This window comes from Coturnix japonica, chromosome Z (genome assembly GCF_054131305.1).
Source record: "Coturnix japonica strain WE chromosome Z, WE-NBRP24, whole genome shotgun sequence".
Taxonomy (NCBI): domain Eukaryota; kingdom Metazoa; phylum Chordata; class Aves; order Galliformes; family Phasianidae; genus Coturnix; species Coturnix japonica.
The window spans coordinates 72,385,493-72,406,820 of NC_140702.1; the positions used below are offsets into that span (position 1 = coordinate 72,385,493).

General features: G+C 41.4%; 1 protein-coding gene across 4 annotated transcripts in view; it reads left to right on the forward strand.

Annotated features, from left to right (window-relative positions):
• Window positions 1-21,328, forward strand: part of LOC107305714 (urea transporter 2-like) — a 276,540-nt gene that overhangs the window by 84,312 nt on the left and 170,900 nt on the right. The window contains exon 1 of one of the 4 annotated variants that reach the window (XM_085528186.1): window positions 19,494-19,648. The exons of the other annotated variants lie outside the window; for them this stretch is intronic. The gene's annotated coding sequence lies outside the window, so the exon portion shown is untranslated. Of the gene's footprint in view, window positions 1-19,493; window positions 19,649-21,328 lie in introns of those variants that run through there. 4 annotated transcript variants of the gene reach the window in all.

Below are 21,328 nucleotides of genomic sequence, written 5' to 3' on the forward strand. Positions count from 1 at the left end.
TCTAAACAACTGCTTTTGTTAAAAAGACATGGATCTGCAGAACATTTGTATTGACTCAAACCTTAGTGATCCACTGATCTATTATTTTCTCTCTCGTGTAAAATTTTGCCTTTGAGAGAACTTTGGAAATGTTTGAAAGCCAATAGTCCACAAGCTGCCCTTCAAATATATAGAGTTACAGAAGTCATCCAATAAGTCTGGTCTTACATTTAACCTCACATAGTGTTTTTTCGTGATTGATATTCCAAAGCCCTACGCAAGAATCTTCAGATGACATCACTAGCATGGAACAACAAGGTAGCTGCTTTGTTTTTTCCCTCATATAATGGGAGAAACCCATGAAGCCGCTACTCAGCAGCAGAACTCTACTGCACCAATTATGAAACTATTAAAAGGTCAAATATTTTTTATAAACATCCACAGAATGTCAAGAACTAGGAGTTTCAAATGTGATGGAATACTTGTGACTAATTGCAAAGACGAGATGAATATCTTGCAAACTTAAGCTATTATACTTACAATAATATGAGTCACTCCAAGTCTTTCTTCCCTATTAAGTAAGATATTGGATAGCTTTTGGATAACAGGAAAGTCAAATAAATGGAACAGAAGGTAAAAGCAATCAAATAATTGCAACTTGGCAAATAGGAATATGCAACAAGATAATTGTCTGTAGGTATTTGAAGGGAGGGATAAGAATAGTCTCACATTGCTCAGGGGGGTGTAATTAGATATAATAGGATGAAATTAAGCAGTGGAAAATATTATGTTCAGTATTAGCAAGGAAAATCCTATTGAACCCTCATCCAAAATCTGGAATAGACTCCAAAGGTAGCTCTACTGGTGAAAGCTTCTTTCTTCCAGTGAAAGAGAGTGGGAAGAAGAATTTTTAAAGTGCACTGGGAGGATGACAGGGCAACCTTAAAGGATTTTCTGTCTTTAGTTTAATCTAATCTTATATCTATTGCTTTAGAATAACTGTAAAGTGAAAAGGATCTCTTTGAAGATGATTTTGTAGTGTGCATCTCTTTTTTGGTATTTGAACCACCATTAACACATCTAGACTTTCTAAGCATTGTTTTTATTTGGATCAATTAAAAATACATAATCAAAAGCAGTATAAGCAATTTCTCCCAACTACTGTCTCAGTTTGTCTGAAATCTGCCATTCACACTCTCCTAGCAATACTTTGGCAGTAGCGTATTCTCTTTCCATTTCAAATTCTCTGATGTGAAAAGGAATAATTTCATTACTTAGATTCACGTGTCATGACTCACCACTGTGTGCAATTTCTTGTTGGTGTTGCTTCCATTAAAGCTGTTCTAATACACCTTACACATTTTTTATCTAGAACGCATTACAGACCAGCTTTATACTGGTAAAATATACACTGTAATACAGAACATGTATTACATATACATTACATAAAATATATATTGTAATACAGAACATGTTACAGACCAACTAATACTAGGAGGATTAGTATCCTTCATACATTTATTAGCTTACTTACCTTGAACAGAAAAACTGAGTTGGGTGGATGAGCAGTGATGAAGCTGTCCCTTTTTTTTTGCTGTGCACAGACTTCACATGGTTGATTGAATAGACTGGCCCAACAGATTTTCAAGCTTTCACTGACTGGATCTTCAGTACAGTTAAATCATTGTCCTTACTTTCATACAGATCAAGACACAGTTTTTGTCATAGGTGCGAAGGCCAAAGGTGATTAACAAAATATTATTGATAGAGAAGGAAGTTTTCAAACCAGGGAACGGATTTGGAGAAATCATTTAGAGGACACGCTCTTTTTTCAGAGACAGAAGAAGTGATCTCCAAAGTAAATTATAAAAGTGAAAGTAATAATTTTGAATTCTAGCACAGCAAATGGAGAGTACATGGTCTGATGAAAACATTTAGGCTCAACAAGATTATCTTCCTGGTTTTCTACCTTGTGCTTCTTGGGTGGAATCCACTTCTTTTAACAAATGTTCTTCTTAATGTCTTAGTTAAATGTCAATGTGCATTTACAAACCAGAAAGACAACTGTGTGTGGACTGCATCAAAAGTGTGACCATCAGATTGAGGGACATGGTTCATTATTTCAGTCTTGTAAGACCTTGAATTCAGTGCAGCTTTCTATTCTGCACAAGATGATCATGAATCTGTTGGAGTGAATTCAGAAGAGGGCCACGGTGATGGTCAAAGGGTGGGAGCACCTCTTCTACAAAGTGGCTGAGAGAGAGATGGGATTATTCAGCGTGGAGAAGACAAGACTAGAGAGAACCTGTAGCAATCTTTCAGTACCTAAAGAGTGCCTGCAAGAAAGAGAGAAATTCTTCAGGCATTGTAGTGATAGGAAAAGGGAGAATGGTTTTAAACTGGAAGAGGAGAGATTTAGTTTAGCTGTTAGGAGGAAATTCTTTACTCAGAGGGTAGTGAAGCCCTGGCACGGTTGCCCAGAGAAATATATCCTATCCCTGGAGGTGCTCAAGGCTGTGGATGGGGTACTGAGAAGCCTGAGCTGGTGGGGTAGCCAGCCCATAGAAGGGAGTTGTTGTAACTGGATGGGCTTTAAAGTCCATTCCAACACAAGCAACTCCATGATTCTATGAAGTCAACAATTTTATTTTAGCTTTGCTTTACTCAAAGGTCCAATATTTTGTCTGTTTATTTGTTGGAGCTGTTCTTATTTCGGTTTCTGTACTTGCCACAAGTCTTTCCCACCACTACAGAGACAACATGCATTTGGAAAGAAAGCTTTATTTTCATAGAATCACAGAATCATAGAATGGTGTGGGCTGAAAAGGACATCGAAGGTCATCTGGTTTCAAACCCCTGCTGTGTGCAAGGTTACCAACCACCAGCCCAGGCTGCCCAGAGCCACATCCAGCCTGGCCTTGAATGCCTGCAGGGATGGGGCATCCACAACCTCCTTGGGCAACATGTTCCAGTGCGTCACCACCCTCTGTGTGAAAAACTTCTTCCAAACTTCCTCTTATATCTTTCTGAAGAACACCTCTTACCCTTGGTTTTTCAAGGGCAGGTCAACACTGAAATGTTTCTGAAAGTAAAAACCTTTTTTACCTTTCCTGTTTTCTTTCAGACCATGTCACAGTAAGAGCTATGTGAATGATCCTCCCTCCCAACCCCACTGTTGCACATCTTGGCTCTGTCAGTCTTTACTGTTGTGCAGGATCTGTGTAATGTTTACCTCAGACAAACATGATGAGCAATCTGTGAATGTAAGACCTACTTTCTGAAACCTGTTCTTCATACAGAGTCGTGGTCATGCTTTAGTGAGCCCATGAGTCATTTGCAGAGCTATGGATCATGTTTACAGTGTCAAGAGTGGGATTTAGAGACACCTGACTACTATTTGAAATACAAAACATAGAAAAGTGTCACAAAATCACAAAGGCTGTACAAAAAGAATTAGCCAGCTCTGCACTGAGAACAGTTGAAAAAACCTAGCTTTGAAGGGAACCTTCTATTCAAGTCAAAATGAATATTTGCAACCACAGTCACTCAATTTCATTGTTTCTTAACACATTCAAAGCACATTTTACTTGGTACAGGAGACTTTCTTAAGACAATAACAATGGAAAACGTTTTGATCTAATAGGAACAAGAGGGCACACAACGTCTGAAATTCTTGGATAACAGTGTGGCACAGATGAGGTGTATTTTCATTTCTCATTCTTTTCTGTTGCTTGCAAAACAATGTTCTTAATTCCTTAAAACTGCAGATATCTGCCAGATGGCATTTTCTTAAAACAGCATTGTGTGTGTGCAGGTAGGTGTTTATTCATTCCTGAGTTATTGCAATATACAAGCTTGCAAATGTAAAATTACCACATGAATGTGACTGTGTGGACAGCAGATTCCTGACATAAGAGTTTGCCTGTTTGCTGGACGATTTATCTCCAGTGGCCTTTAAGCAAGCCGACAATAGGAGGCTGAGCTTGTTGAAACTTTTGAAATTCAGTTATTATTTATGTGCAAGGTCCACTAGATCATTTTTCTCCTCTGCGTTAAAAAGAAAGGAGCCACAGCCTTTCTAAGGGACTCAGCAGCAGGACGCAGAGCATGGACAAAGCTGAAGGCTCATATGAGCTAATTTCTCCTCACAGTTCTGATGATTGTGTAACCTACAGTAAACAATTTAACCATTTATTTTCCCTTCCCTGTTGTTTGTCTGTGTTACTTTGATTTGTCAGCTGCACACTGTCTTATAATGCTAGTGAGGTTTTAAATATCTCTTCATTTAAATTTTTTCCTTGCCTTTCTTAGAAACATGCATAAGGCAACTTAAGATCCTTCCAGGAAGTGACTCTTCTACCTTCCATCAGGCTGCTGCCTCCAGCACTCCAGTGAAATGCTTTGAAGCAGAGAGGTGAAGCAGGACTTTACATTGCCCACCATAATGAATCCTTCTTTCTAATTGAAGATACTGTGAACTTCTGTAATTTGAACACCAACAGAACCCAGCCTTTTTCTCATGTAGACAGTGCAGCAGGGTTTGGTAGTCCCCACTGACTACAGCTCTTTCATGAAGGCTCCTTCAAGTCCTTCCTTCTGTTCTAACTACTCTCCTGGTCTGGAAGCCATCTCTTAGAGGTCATGGATGCAATTAGTTTGAACAGTTCCTAGGCATTACCAAGACTTCCTCATTCCTTCTTAGTCATCTTATGACCACAAACTCTTGTCAACTTGATGTCTGAGAGCAAGGCAGCTGATTCTTAAGACCATAGTTCTCCAACTGCAGTAGAGTTACTTCCAGCTGAGTGCCATGTAATTCTCCAATCAATGTAATTGAATCTGAATATATTTAGAAAAAAAAACAAAAAAACATATCAAATCAGACAGCTCGGCGATAGAGTCAAATTAGTAGTTAGGACTTCTGGATAAAGGATTATGTTATTGAGTTACTCCTTTATTTTGATGCCCCGTTTAGTTACCAATTTGTTCTACAGTATTTCAGTCAGGTCTAGTGCTAACTCCCTGAAGGGTTTATTCTAATAAGTAAGGCAATTTGAAAAGGTAGGAAATCACAGAAACTCGTTTAGTTCCACTCATTTTTGCTAGTTTACTATTCTACATTGATTTTTCTCCTTCCTGTTATACGTAGGCTTTGTTCTCTAATGGACTTACAACTCTACTGATTAATGTGAGTAAAAATAATACTTGTTTCGTTGCAAGAGTAAATAATGTCTTAACTGCTTCCAACCCTACAGCCCTCTCAGAGCACTAATCTGACATGGCACTATCACAATGACTTTACCTGCCTCTTTTCCAAACCCTCCTAAAGCCGTTTTCACTCGTTTTATTCTCATTTCCTCTGAATATTTGCTCAACATATTTTAATGGATTTACTTTCACAGTGACTACACCTTTTGTGTGCAAACACTTCAATATTCCACCTTATCCTGTCGGGAATATTTACAGAAAGGGAATTTTTAAGTCCCTATGCAAATATTAAAATAATGAATTTAAATTCAAGGCACAGATATTTAGACCAGAATTGCTATTGAGTTTATCTACTGAAGGCATGGTGGAAAATTTAGTTGGTGATTTTTCAGTAAGTTATTAATAAACCTTTCTGCTCCCACCATCCATTTCCTTTTGTTTGAGAGTGCTGATTTATCTCATTTCTCAGTATCTTTCCTAAAACCTACAACAGCAGCTTTTCTGACATATATCTGCTTCTTCCAAATGATCGGGTTTATTTTTATTTTAGTATGCCAATATTTCAAGTTCCTCCATGTTTCTAGCCAAAGCCTTTGCATATGGGTAAACCATTCAGTTCCCAATAACCATATTCAACTCCATTGTCTCTCCCCTCTCCTCTTCCCAGCAGCAAATACTCATTTAGAGTGAACAATTATCTTTATTCTGAAAGCAGATATAATCAAAAGGCAAAGGTTAAGAACTAAGAAACTTTTTTGAAGGGTTGAACTGATCAACAGTTTAGAGGTAAATAATCTGGTTAAAAAGAATCATCTTGGGTCATGGAAGCAGCTCAGTAGTGATAGTGATGAATTCCAGACAGGATAATTTATTCTGCTTTTCAGACTTTATAGAGCTTGGAGTGTCTCGTAACCAAGCAAGGATGATTACAGTAAAATAAAGCATTTCTGCTTCATGACTATGCTGGAAATGGCTTGCTTGCCTTAGTAAGCTAGTCTCCAAACCAGAAACCAAATGCCACAAGCTTCATTCCCTTCTACTGCCTCTGTGTCTCCTGAGAATGATACCACACATTTGCTGGTGATATTTTCTTCCTCTCAGTCCATTCTGGGCCTTGAACCCAGAAACTCACCTTCTGCTTCATGCAAACCCATCATCAGTGTTCATTGTTAGTCTAGGCACCTATACCTTTCCTCAAAGCATTAAATCTACTGCACAGTTCAAGCTTTTTCTTCTGTCTCTTCTCCACATGAATATCTTAAGAAAGGATGATATTTATACTGTTCTCAACTGACAAAAGGTTGGTGTAGTGGAATCCAATATGAAGTAGCTGGAAAAATTTTCACACTTTTTTTTTTTTTTTTTCCTGTTTTCGCAATGTTTTAAGGATGTGTTGACAAATTTGACAAAAATCACTCAGGAGTCTGCAATGTTATATTAAATGTTTTCTTATCTCAGTTTAAAACAATTTATTTATTTTTTTCATTTCAACAATTCCATAACATTTTTAATTCCAAATAATAACAATTCAAAACCTCATGCCAATATGACTTCGTTTTTCTATTTTTTTTCCCCCGAGCAAATAATTGCAGATACTTTAGGGGGAAAATAAAAGGAAAAAGAGCTTGTTGGATATTGTTACTGGGGTAATTGGGTATTTTTTATTTCTTTGTTTGTTCGTTTCCGTATTTTTAGTTCATAGCAGGAGAGAGAGAGCATAAAGAAAGGACAGAGGAGAAAGTAGAACATACTGACCAAAAGCCCCCTCCCAAACCAATTATCAATCAGCCAATTATTGATAAAGGGATGAAGACAGAGATATTTTCCTATATTTCCCTCCCCACCCCCCAAAAAAAAGACCACCACTCACATGATTAGAGGTGCAATGCCCAAATTACCTCCACTCTATATATAGATAAATATATATATTTATGTGTGCATGCATTTTTAGACACCAGAGAATTCAAACAGAGGCAACAAGGACTGTGCAAGTGGCACTTCTTGCTGAACTGCAAAAACTTTGATAGTGACAAATGGCTGCGTTCCATCTCTTTGTTTTGTTTTCCCATTGTTCCACCACTGCAAATATCTGTTGGGATGCCAGAAGCGTAATTCTCCTGCCTGATTCACCTCTTTGATAACTCAGGTGAGGAGGCTAAAATACGCTGATTGATTTTGCAATGCAGTCGATGTGAGCATGCAGTCACCACCTTGAAAGCAGCGTGGTGTGCTGGTGTAACTGAAGTGACAGCCACCCTCTCCCACAGCCCTGCCTTGCATGCTTAGTTGAGGAAAATCAGCATGACTGCAGCCAGTGGAAATCTCTCTGTCTGTGTGAGCTGAAGATTTAGCTCCTGAAATACCCTTGGTGAAAGAGAGCTGCTTCCCTAACGTATCTTGGGATTTACATGTAGATAGGGTAAAAGAAAGAGAAGGCTTGCAGAATCTAATGCTACCAGGCATCTCTTTATGTATTTAAAAATTCAATTAAGACCAGGATTCTGCTCAGGGATGAGATTGCAGAGGCAGATGCGGTGTGTGCGGTGCAAAAGCAGAAAGCTGGCATGACATGAACCAGCAGCCGGAGCTGACCAGTCTCATTTCCTTCACCAGGCAGCACCAAGAGTAAACAAAGAGTGTAACTGCTGTGATATCACTTGGCTTCCAAAACCCATGCCTCCTTTTAAGCAACTTGAATATTTCAGGCAGATAGGAAAGGAAGGATTTTTTTTTATTTTTTTTTTTTTTTGCCCATGAGATGTTTTAAATGCTGGGTGTGATCTTTATCTTGGCAATGTCCTTTCAAAGTTTGATATCTAGCATTCAGGATGTGCAAAGGAATGCATTTCAGATTTCTGCATTTCAGATTATCTCTGAATATATAAAAAAAAAAAAGAAAAAAAGCCTTCCTGTTTGAGTATGCATCCTGCTTGCTGTGCCTCAGACACAGAGTATTAGCGACAGCATCACTGATTCTGTTATCCTCTTTGGTGATAGGACCTCTTTTCACTTTTTCTCTTTTACTCTCCACTACAATTTCCCCCCCACACACACCCTCCAAAAAAAGGAAGAAGGGGAGAGGGTGTTATTTCCAAAACCTATCTCACAGCTTCTTTATATTATACAGTCTCCTCTCCCCACCCGATATACTTTGAATAGCCCTTTATGTAACTTCAATTAAAAAAAATACAGCTGCTCCTCTGAAGCCATCCAAATCTAATTAACTACAGAAGCCGAAGTTATATTAAGCTTCTCACTTTCTTCGTCTTAGCATCTCCATTCATACCTTCATTCAGTGTGTTCACAAAAAAAGGAATTTCTAATAAATGTATCTATAGTCTTGGAAAAAGAAAGCCACTAATCAGGAGGCCTGTGAAAGAGGAGGGATCTGAGCTCGCTTGAACTTGGCAGTCTGGCCCCAAAAACTTGCAGACAAAGGGTCGAAGGGAACCGAGGAGCTTAGCCCTACGTCTAAGGGAGCTGGTGAGAATTTGTTCAGCCTCTGAATAGAGATCTTCATTTCAGGCCTAAATGGTGACTGCACGAATTCATTGAAATGCCTCCTTGGAAGGAAGAGGGGGCGGGAGCAGAGGGAGAGAGAAGGCAAGGAAAGTTTGTTGAATATAAATGAGGTTACGTGTGGCTGAAGAGAGAGATAGAAGCTCTGCAGAGATTTATTCCTGACTGACATACAGTAACACAAAGGCAATAAAACGTGTCCTTGGCAAGTGGCATTAACAAACAGGAAACCTTAGGCTTCAGAGAGCTGAGATGATGCAACTCGCACCTCAGTGGGAAACACTTTCTCGCTTGTGCAGGACAATATTTAAAATACTTTTAGCCAGTTCTGAAGAAGATAAAACAGGTTATCTTAGTATGCTACAAGCCTGTAATTCAGGCAGTCTGCAGAGCCACCAGTTCACTGAGAGTAATGACTCCTGGCATTCTCTCCATGGGAAGCCCAGCAGATATACTATATGTTGTTTCTCATCTAGGAGAAACCTCATGGCTCTCTCTGCTGAAAGTCCTGATGGAAATGAGTGAATCTACACCTCAGATGGGTTTTGTCCAAGAACACCTAACATTTCTTAACTAGCAAAATATGTATTTTTGGTTCAGCAGTCTCAGGGATGTGCTCTGGTCTGGGTATTCATGTTAGTATTTTCACTTATATTCACATCTTCTGCTGCAAAAACCCCTCCTGAAACTGCAGTATTACCCAACAAAAGCAGAGTTATTTAAGCCTGACCACTATATTAAAAGAACTGAAATTGTACTGCAGGCAGAGGAAGTATTTTGTATATTAAAATAGCTATAATTAAAGCATAAAAAAATGTGGATAGTATATAAAATCCCTTGGGGAAATATAATCAGCCCTGACCTGGAGAAAAGGAGACTCATTCAAATTGACAGAGAAATCATTTTTTTGCAGTCCTGACTGCTTTTATTGCTAATTTTCTTTCTGTCCACCACAGGCTACTGATTAGAAAGGACTGTGACCTGTTTCCAGATGCTGTAACAAGGGCAACAGATGGATTCTAAAGCTGAGCAGGAGAGGATGTGTGGTGCCTCACCATCTGAAGGCATGGGCCCTCATTTGTAGAAGACTCATTTGGAGAAACTTGAAAAGGCTTTGCCTTTTTGTTTTGCTGGTTCCTTTTCATCCTGAGAATGATAGGCAGAGAAAGGTCCACCATCATTAGCACAGACAAGAAATGCTAATTAACAAATAGCAATATCTAAGGAGAACTAAAGTCACTTGCCCAATCCCCATTGCTCTTCTGAAGCTGAATGAGTGTTATCACAGCACAACAAAGAGTGGTCTGGCATTGGGTCTTTGCAAGGAATAGCGCAACTTGGCCATTAGTCTGAGGCACAGCACTGCACATCTTGAGTGATAAGAAATTACCTGGCCCCAAAGCAATCTCCCCCTTCCCCTGCCTCTGAACTGGAAAACATCACATTGCTGGAGGCTGAGAGCAGCTTCCCAGTTGGCCTCACACTGTACAGTCCTCCACATGATGAATGGAAAGCTATTTTTACTCCACAGCTTAAACAAAAAGTAAATATTTTGTGAGGTTTATATACTGCCAGCTATCTCTTTCCTCATAAACTAAAAAAGAAGTTACAAGTTTCCCTCACTGCTCATTTTGGAGCTGTTTTTAGCTCAACTGTATCTGGATTTTCAGATATGTAGCTAAGGACATTTACAACAGATACAAATTTCATTATTGGGCCATAATTTCATTTGTTTTGTCCTGCTTTGATGTTAAATGTAAAGATCCCTGAGGCTACTTCATCTAACATAAGGTTGTTAGTGATGACTCCTGATCAGGGATGGCAGAAGGCTTTACATAGACTAATCTGGTCTCTGTTTATCAGAGCTTCTAAATGAAGGAAGGCCCCATTTGCAGGGTTATTTACTGATCCTGATACCATTTGCACACTGAGCAGGCCTCAGGAGCTCCACGCTCTTCAGTTAGCTCTGCAAGAGCGTTCCCCTTCTGCCTTCTTGCTTCTCTAACAATTATATCCACTAGCAAATCCAATAGAGGAGCGTAGTTGCTATTTCTTATGACTTTAATGAGGGTCTTGGTTATGAAGATAGCAAGAAAAGTTTTGATTTTGATTCCCCCTGCCATCATCTTTCTCTGGGACAATTCTGAATTTCATCTTTACAAACTCTACCTTCTTCCAAAGTCATATAAACACATAAACAAGAAAAACCTTTAGCCACATTCTTTCAAGCTATACATCACGATGTTTGATTATTTATTTCCAAGCATATGAATAGCTAAGGGAGACCTTTACATGGAGAAAAAAGAAATGATTTGCACACACCTCTCACTGAAGATACAGAGATGTGTCTCAAGAATCAAAGCACGAAGGAGGGAGAAAATATTTCAAAAAGGTATTGAAAGCATAACAGAAGACACATAAGCATCCAGGATGTGCCAAACAGACTTCCATCTTCCTTTTCTAAGGGAGTTCGACTGGAATCAAATCTACACTACTGTGGAGTAAATTAAATGATGCTGATCTTTTCCTGTTTGCAGTTTGTATGATACGATTTAATTTTCTGACTGCTCTCAATGTAATCACAAGGAACTCCTAATCTATAAGTACTTGTACCTGGGTCAGGCTCGTTAAACTAAATCAGGTTTAGTGTTAAAACACCGCTGGCAATATGGTTCCCTGGGTGAAATGTGCCTTGTCTGCAGGTTTGGAAGGTGTGCTGTTGGGAAACACAATAAGTCCAGAGGCTTTGGACTTCAAGTAAAATCCCCTTTTTAAAGCTGGGAACAACAGGAAAACAGTTAAAGTGGACAAACTCACCCCCTGCCTCAGCACAGCCACCGAACACTCTTCTGCTGGGTTTAACTAACACAGCCATTTTATGGGTAGCCTGGTCTAGTGGTTGGCAGCACTACACATTGCAGGGGGGCTTGAAACTAGATGATCATTATGGTCCTTTTCTACACAGGCTATTCTATGATTATGCCCCTAGATCTTACCACATTTTCATGCATAAACCAATAAGTATTGCATACATCAAAAGCACTTTTTATTGGTATTACTTAACAGTAAAATATTTACTATCATACTAGTAAACATTTTGTCTTTGGCCACACTAACCTTGAGCCTGACTTTTGACTTTAACACTTCAGGTATGTGGTCTCTCCTTACTTAGGGGAAGGAGATGCAAAAGTAGCAATGCAGTCAGAAATCTCATGTAGGTACAAGGTTGAGTCACCTCTGTATTCATTTTGCCTGCATTGATGAACACAGCATCTTGAGCACAAAAGCATTCAACGGGGAAGGCTTCAAGAGAGAGGGGATGGCCATTTGCCTGGTGGCTATAACCTGCCTTTCACACAGCCAGTAGGCAGCAGGGATTGACTGCAGCAAGGTGATCACCTTGTCCATCACATCCCTCCTCTGCTACCTGGTGATGCTGGTAACTTCATTTTGTAGATAAGAAAATGTAGATCACAGTACTAGTTGCTTTGTTATTTGTCCTGCTGTAAGTACCTGAGTCCTCCTTGCTTTCAGTTTGCTGCATGCAGGGAAAGCTGTGCCAATGCAGGCAGAACCTACAAAGCCAGCTAAGAAGTCCACAGTGGTATGGGACTTGCCAATAGTCAGGCACATTAGGTCTGCTGCAATATTTCTCCTGTCTCTGAAACTGCCATCACAGAAGAGGATGGGACTCGCTTCTGCAGCTCATTTCCGTTATCTTTCACATGCTGATAAGTTGCATAAAATATAATTTCCTCAGCCAGCCAGCATGCCTTTGTTCACTCTGATTTCTTAGAGGAACTGAGAGGCTTCCCATCATCCTGGACCAATCCTTGCTGAGGACTTGTTTGACTCCAGTGACTGATTGTGTGTAAGGTCATTTCAATCACAGCCTCTACCCCCCTTACCCAAGCTCAGGGAGCACCGAGTGGTCACCTCTATTTCAACTCTGAATGCAAGTGCTATCTGATTCTTGGTGATGCTTAATTAGATGTATCGTTACAGGCAAAGCATGTGGCTTCGTGTTGAAATACTCAAAGCATCAGTAAAGAGTAGAGCACTCTCCTTTCCCAGCCTTTAAGATGATTTTCTCTTGTCCTCATAAAAAAGCTCTGTGCCCTATCCTGCAGTACCATTTGGCTTTACATCCCTCTATATGCAAAAGCTTTCCTTAGGCCTCAATACATGGAATCAGCTTACTTGAGATTACCAGATGTAATTGTAAAAAGCTTATAGGGTAGGGGAGCCTGGCACTCCTGTGGATGCAAGCAGTGAAGATAAACAGGGACAAGAAAAATTGAGAATTTTTCTTGTCAGTCTCCAGACAAATTGTTCTCAGAGAGGTAAGATTTGAGCCATGACCCCTAGAGAAGAGCACTCAGCACTGGCAATTTCGCTATCCCAGATGATGAGAAATGTGAAGCTGAGCACAGGCAGATTTCTCAGAACAATTTCCCTTTCTAGACACAGCCTGAAGAACAGAAATACCCTGGTAGCTAAAATCAGTGGGTATCTCAGAAGTGTTTTTGTGTCCCCAGTGCAGTTGGCAAGACACCAAGGCTGAAACAAGCAGCTTGTACTGAGAGTATCTGAGAGTTTCTCTCCTTTCCTATCAATGCCATCATTTCAGGGATAAATCTCCCACAAATTGTTGCACATAGAATTATAGAAAGGCTTGAGTTGGAAGGGACACTGAAGACCATCCAGTTCCAACCCCTGCCATGGGCTGGTAGTCCCCAACCTGCTCAGGCTGTCCAGAGCCCTTTCCAAGCTGGCCTTGAACACCTACAGAGATGGGGTATCTACAGCTCAATGCAGCCTGTGCCAGGACCTTACCACATCCTGAATAAAGAATTTCTTCTTAACATCTGACCTAAATCTTCTCTCTTTAACTTTACATCCATTTCTCGTTTTTCTGTCACTAACAGTATGTGTAAAAGATCACTCTCCTCCCGTTGCAAGTTCCTTTCAAGTCTTGAAAAGCTGCAATGAGGTCTCCCAAAAGACATACCTCCTCCAGGCAGAACACCACCAGCTCCCTCAGCCCATCTTCATAGCAGAGGTGCTCCAGCCCTCTGATCATCTTCGTGGCCTCCTCTAGACCTACTACAATAACTCTGCATCCTTCTTGTGCTGGGGGCTCCTGAACAGGATGCAATGTTTGGATGGGGGCTCACAAAGGCAGAACACAGTGGGGGGTAATCCTCTCCCTGCCCACTGCCACCCTTCCGAGACAGTCCAGGTAGCAGCTGTCCTTTTGGGCTGCAAACGCAAATTGCTGCTTCATGTCCAGCTTGCTGTCTACAAGGACCCCCAAGACCTTCTCTGCAGGGTTGTTCACATGTTATTCACCAGGTCATTTGTAAAATATAAAGGCTCATTTCACTACTCTGCTCTGTGCTTCCTGGGTGACCTTGCTGAGTCTCAAAGAGCAGTATTCATCCCAGCTGCTTTTAGCCGTACAGGATTAGAGATGTAATCCTATAAGACATCAGTGAGCTCTCTTTATAAGGAGTGAGAAGAGGGATATTCAAAAGCTAACTCACCTGCTCTACCTCAGTTACATATTATACCTCCATCTCGTGTCTGTGAAATGGAGCTGGCAGCAGTGTCCCATCTTCCTGAGGGTACTGTGAGAAGTGGATGAAATCCTTGGATGATACAGATCTGATATTGTAAAAGCATCAATAGACTGAAGACACTGGGGAAAGCGGATTTTCATCTGTTTAGCACGCCCAGAGAGAGAAATTTTTGTCCTGGTTAATTAAGGCGTTACTAAATTTCTGAGCAGAGCATCTGGAAGTTTTAAATATTTCTCCCTGAAAATCAGTGGCTGGGGTTTTTGGGGTGGTTGTTTTGCTTTTCCCCAGTGTAGCATGAGCAGTGAATGCTTTAGATAAATTAGACATTTGGAAAGATTTGAAGCAAGTCAGGAAGAATGGAGATAAAGTAAATCAAGGCACCAGTATCTGCTGCTCTGTGGGAGAGGAGGCTGGGGACATCTCCTGCTCTGTTCTGTTAACAGATGCATGAGATGGGGAAAAGGTCAGAGATAAATGTAGTGCTCACTCTGTACCGCATACTCACTGGGGCTGGAATAAGGAGAGGCCAAAAAAACATGTGTGTACTTTCAACCTTTCACTGTAGGCAGCAAAGAGCATTACAGAGATGGAAACTACTGGCTATTTTTGTGCAAAGCCTGGAGACAGTCACTGGAGCACAGTGTGTCCAAAATAATAAAACCCCAACTAGAAAATTATTTCCCTCTCCACTTTTATCCTCCCTGCCTCTCCCCACCCCTTTCCCTCTCACACCTTGCTGAAGCTATAAATCTAGGCCATCAGAGAGGAGCTGGAGCAGCAGCATATTATCTTGAGAAATCACTCCCAGAAGGGAGCAGAAAGTTCACAAGTAGAGTGCCAAAAAAGGAGAAATCGCAGTACTGTCATTGGATCCGGCTGCGGCTGGAAGGCGTCCAAGCTGCTCACACTGCTGACATCCCTGCGCATAATCAGAAATTCCTTTCAATTATGTGGGAAAAAGGAGCTTCTCATTGTCAGCCCAGATGCCCCCGCGAAGGAATAGGCTGCCGCAACACCACCATAGAAGGTCATGGCGGAGGAGCATCCGCTCACCGCAGTGTACAGAGAGGGACAAGGAGAGGGAGGGCACTCGTGTGGCAGGGATTGCACTTTGCTCTTCCATTAGCACATTCAGTCTGAGGGCCTCTGAGTGTTCTGCAAGCATCAGTTAAGTAAAGCTGAAAGGAAATAGGTAGATACTGTTAGCCCTGTGTTATGCACCACATAGGAAAAAACTCAGTGGTGGCACACAAGATGCCCCTGAGTGCTATGAGGTAGACCTGACCTCTGTGGTTTCTCTCAACTGCTGTAAGTGAGGGATATTGACTACCTCAAACGTGTGTGACCTGGGACAGCAAGGACTGGTTCACAGCTTGGGAAATCAGCTGCTTGGGCAGCTGCCCCACAGTCAGACAGAAGGCACAGAGCAGTTCCATGCTCAGCCAGACCAGCATTGTGCTGGCCGGGACTTTTCAGTGCCCTGCTGTAGGTGTAAATCATGGAGCTGCCTGAGAAGAGATGCCAAATTTATGGAAAGATTGGGTGTTTTTCATTTTTGTTCTTGAGTACATTGGCTGAAATGTGGAAAGATGTTAGCTTTCCTGTAAATTGATTCCCTTTCACTACCTCCCTCCCCTCAACCACTTTTTTTTTAATTTTTTTTTTTTTTTTTTTTTGGTCAGTTTCTGTCCATTAACAAATTTAGTGGGCAACAGCACAAAGTTAAGCAGCAATGTGCTGCTCTTCCTGCTGTCTGTATGGCTGTTATGAGGGGTCACTCGTATCCCCAGACTCCCCTCTGTCAATAAAAAGATTGAATCCCCTTGTGGGCAGAAGTCTTTCTCATCCTGCTGGCAACAAAAGGAGCTTGGGGACACCAATACATTACATAAAAGATAGTAATTGTCCATCATTCTCTTCTGATAACAGCAGGATGATTTTAATTCAAGGGCCACCCTAAAAGTCATGCCTCCTGTTTTGTTATGTTGGCCCACTATACTGAAGGAGGATGTTGGTGGTATGGCAGTAGAGGATGAACCTTCCCACCAATATCTCATTCCATTTTGTTGCCACACAGAGGGGCAGTCTGACACAATGGCATCTGACACAGAGGCGTGTGTGAAGGAAAGGTGTGCCATTGAATTTCTGCATACAGAAAACAATGGCACCCAATGACATTCACTGACTCTTTCTGAATGCTTATGGAGACCAAACTGTGAGGCTTTCATTTCAGCAGTGGCAACAGCATCTGCAGATTGCCTCCAATGATGCAGATTTTTGTGAGTGCAGAATGCAAGCTCTTGTTATCACTGGTAAAAATGCATAGCTCGTGGCAATGATTACGTTGAAAAATGGTGTTTTGTAGATGAGAATTTTCTTAGTCATTGTGCTCTTTGCATCTGTTGTAGCTTCCACGAAAACAAATGGGAGGCATTACATTCAGAGGAAGGTGTGTAGCATATGAATTTTTTCCACGTAACTTAGGTGCTCTGAATTACTCTCTGAAAGCATCTTCTGTGGCCCATAAAAAAACTTAGGCTATGACTCACACTTGAATTGGATGCACCAAATAGATTATAATAGGTGATGTGAATGATGGCCATTGTCTTCAGTGTCTCAGTGGTGAGGTCCCCATGCCAGGGACCATTGTTTCAATGTCTGCACAACTCTTAGCACAATAGGACATTTTCATTCCTCCTTGATATATTCCCTTGTATCTGAGAGAACATTTTTCACAACATTAATAATCAATCACGATGCTTCCTTACAGAAGAACAAGAGGGAAAGGCCTGAAAGCAGAGTAAGCAGTGTGCTCTGGCTGCTGAGCTAAATTACTGCATCATTTAGAGACTTCAGATCTACAGCCAAGGTGACTTGGAGTTGTGAATTACGTGTCCAGGTCTCTCTTGATTAGCAGTCCAAGTGTTCTAAATCATCATACTTATTTTTTGCATATGTCCAAGTGGAGAAACAAGAAGGACCATCTGATGGGTATATTTTTGTTGGGGCCTTCTTTAGCCTAAGAGTGATGAAAGATCACTGACAATGAGAACAGAGATTTGCACATCTCTTCAAAAGCTAAGTAGGCCCGGAGAGTGCTCTGCCTTGGACTTGAACTCTGTAAGGTGCAGACAGCCTTCAGATGAGGACCAAGGAGTATGTGGGAGGTGTGGAGAAGGGGTGGTCCGTGTTGGATCTGTCATTCCTGTCCCACAGTTTCATGATGGACCTCTCTCTCCACAGGGCTGTCACTCTGGCATCTTTCACCAGCCCTGTTGTTATTTTCAATGAATAAATACACAGGAGACTAGCTGCACTCTGGAATGACTGGAATGCCAATGCAGTCCTCAGCTAATAATGATCCTATAGTGTAAATCAGCAGCATAGCGGGTCCCGGTTTCACTTGGCTGTGCTCCATGAATAGCAGAAGCGACACTGAATAACAGTGAATTGAAAATCAGTTTAGAAAGAGGAAGAGGATAAACCCTGAAAATACTCTCTGTTACGGTGTGAACCATTTTTATAAGCTGAGAATTAAATCTTAAATGATTAACCCAGGGAAAGTATCTTGTTCTGTGTCACGTAATTCTGGCAAGGAATGGCTTTGTAGTGAGTTTGTCCCAAGGAAATAACTTGGTGAAAATGCTTTGTATTGACTCTTACATGACCCAGGACTGAACCAAAAGAATCATATTCATCAGGGAGAATGCTGGATGCTGCTAAAATTAATTTGCATCATGACCTCTGATTGAAGCTCCTACTAGCGCAAAGAAACAGCTGTTGACTCACATTAAGTAGCTGGCAGATTGGTTCATTTATTTATTTTTAACTTTGCTACATACCTGTGGCCAAGAAGAACCTAGAAGAGAACTGGGGGACATCTTTTTGAATGACAATTCTGTGTGACTCCTTGAGTCCATTTGCAATGGGCTACTTGCAGTGAACTCTATACTGTGAGATGCTACTGGCACAGTAGCATATAAGAGCATGAAAAAAATCAGATGTGCCCAGCCAGTGAATCTATGCCAGTAACGTCTTACTGTAGACATAGATATGCTGTTCCATGTGTTTTTCACAGCTACACTGGCAAGATATTTACTTCTGAGAGTTTTCACACTCTCTCAGCTAAGAGACGGCCCTGTAGGGTAGTGGCAATGGAACAAAGCTACTTTACAGAGATCTTTCTCAAGGTTGGTGTCATTTCACCTATTTCCTGCCACCAAACATACATCCTTGTCTCTGGGATGCACCAGATTTGGATGCCTTGTTAGATAAAGAGGATGTGGGAGTGTGAGCCCCCTGGGGGCCCTGTGGGCACCTCATGCCTGGAGATACCTGTGGACAGGCTGGGTGAACCCTGAGGTTGTTCAGTCAGAATGAGAAGATGCTTAGTGAAGAGCTCATTATTTCTCCCCATAACTACTTGAAAGGACATTGTAGTTAAGTGGGTATCTACTCCCAAGTAACAACAAGAAGACAAGAGGTGATGGCCTCATAGAGTATCAGGGAAGGTTCAGATTGGGTATAAAGATCAATTCATTCTCCCAAAGAGTGGTGATGCACTGGCACAGGCTGCCCAGGGAGGTGGATGTGGCACTCAGGGACATGGTCAGTGAGCATGGTGGGGGTGAACTGAGGTTGGACCTAGTGGTCTTAGTAATCTTTTCCAAACGTTGATGATTCTGTGATGTCTGTGTTTTGTCCAGACTGAATAGCTGGAATTTGTTTATTGATTATGAATTTAAGAGGAGGATATGAATATACTGAGAAAAAACTGGGGAATGTAGCAGGAAGGTTTTAGCACAGTTCTGAAGAAAATGAACCTTCAAATCCAGTATATGCCCAGCTATAGGAATAAAGGATTGTAAAATCTTCTGTGCACATTAGTGTGAATCTAGTCTTGGAATGGGCTGTATATCTGATGGTTAGTACGTGCTGCTGTGCATAGAAGGTCTGCCACCTGTGCCACTGGTGAGGTTGTGCCAAGTGCTACATCCACGAGATTACCTACTTTGCTGGTTGATGCTTGAGGTGGGAGAGCATGAAACAGAGACCAGGCAGTGCACACAAGCAGAAGAGCTTACTACCTATTGAAAAAAAAATAAAATATAAAAAGAAAGAAAAAAAAAAAAAGAAAGAAAGAAAGAAAGAAGTAGGAACTGGATCAGACATTTCCATCTCAAAGAGAGTGGGAGGGAGGAGGCTGTCTCTTGAAGTGGCTGCGAGCAAGAGGGTGGAAGAGAGTCTCAAAAGAGGAAATCTTCTGCAGAGATCACAGCAAACCTCACGGCTGCTGTACTACTATATCCTTCAGAAATTCAGTCAGCCAGCAAAATGAGGAGAGACTGGAGATGAACCAGGTATGTGGTAGCACCCTGGCAGGTCTGGGCTGCCCAGCAGAGGTTCTCATGTTGGGAATTCTTCCTGGGACACTGGGGAACCAGCCACCATAGGGCACATCTGCCTTAAATTGTGTACTGTATGTGGTTGGCAAAATGAGTAGGATGTGGTTTATATGGATGAGTAACACGTTCATAGGAAGAAAATCTCATCAGATTTATCAGCCTTGAAGGGAAAGATTTCACTAGTGCATATAAAATGAAATGGGAGGCGCAAACATCTCACACTGGTGAAAATGATCTGTTACCTGGATGCTCACTGTGGGCAGACCAGATCCTCCAATAGCTTTCAGTAGCTGGTAGCAGAGACATATGTCTGACAAGGCAAGACTACAGGGGGTGAAGCTGTACTTGTCCCTGGCAGTGGGACCTCCTCCTTACAGACTTCCCTCCATTTCCTTTCATTTATCAGTCAGCATTTTATGTCAGCTGTGGGATGCCATGGTATCTGACTCAACCACAGAGCTGTCACGCTGGAGTGGAAGGAGGCAATAAAATCTGCGTTCAAATTTAAACATTCTTGGGATTTTTGGTCAAAGACCAAATTATTTAATTCTTTAATTTTGTTGCTAAGTGAGCTACTAGTGCTCATTTGCTCAGAAGTTCACTAGAGATTTCATGTGATCTGAATTCTGCATGTTTAACATAAATCATTTATCCTTGCCCACAGGAGAGACTGTACTTCTTTCAGCATGGCTTTTCCCACACCAAGTCTTCTCTGAAATAGTTCCACAGCCTCTACCACGACAGCAGCAGATGAAATATAATGGTGCCAAGGCACCAAGTAATTCTTTGTATTTCAGTTTCCCCATTTCCAATGCTTTCCATGACCAGGTGCTTTCAAGATGCGGTGATTAAATCATCAACTTCCACAATAGCCTTTGGTGGCAAGGGCTCAGTCAGGCAAGGCAACCCAGTAGCAAATACAAAGGCTTGAGCCCTTCCAAATTGGGTCCTGTTCCTCGTTCCCTCTGAAAGCAGCTGTTCCAGCAGCTGTGCAAGTCACTCCAAATTTATTTTCTCTCACACCCTTTATCTGCCTCTTCTATTTAGACTCTAAGCCCTTTAGGGCAAGGACGGTCTATAAGGACAGGTTTATGTCACTGAGAGCACAATGGAGTCTTGATCTCAGCTGGGGACGCTCAATATTATTTGCACTACAAAAATAACAGAAATTTCCTCTATCTGGGACAGCATCAGTGTAATGGAAAACTCTGGCAGGGCAACAGAGCAGTGTGGACATAGCCAAAGAGCCCTTTGTCTCTAGAGGTCCGGGAGTAAAATGTACTCACGGTTTTGTAAGCATCCATGACTGCTAGCCCTCTGGAAGGTGTCAGACCACCTTCAGCACATACAGATTGCTTTAACAACCCCTTCATTAATGGATGTGGGAACAAAATGCTGGAGTGATGTTTTCTGTGTTACACATGTTTAATCAGCTGACAAGCATAGCATCAGTAGATTTAGACATAGATACACATGTTACAAATGGCCATGTTTTAAATTAGCACCATATAATTTTCAATGGGTTAGAGGCATGATGGACTTTCCATATGAGAAGCTGCAAATACTTGGATTATTTAACTTGGAAAGAAGGATAATTACATGGGCTTAATTGGCCTATTTAAGATGATGAATGGT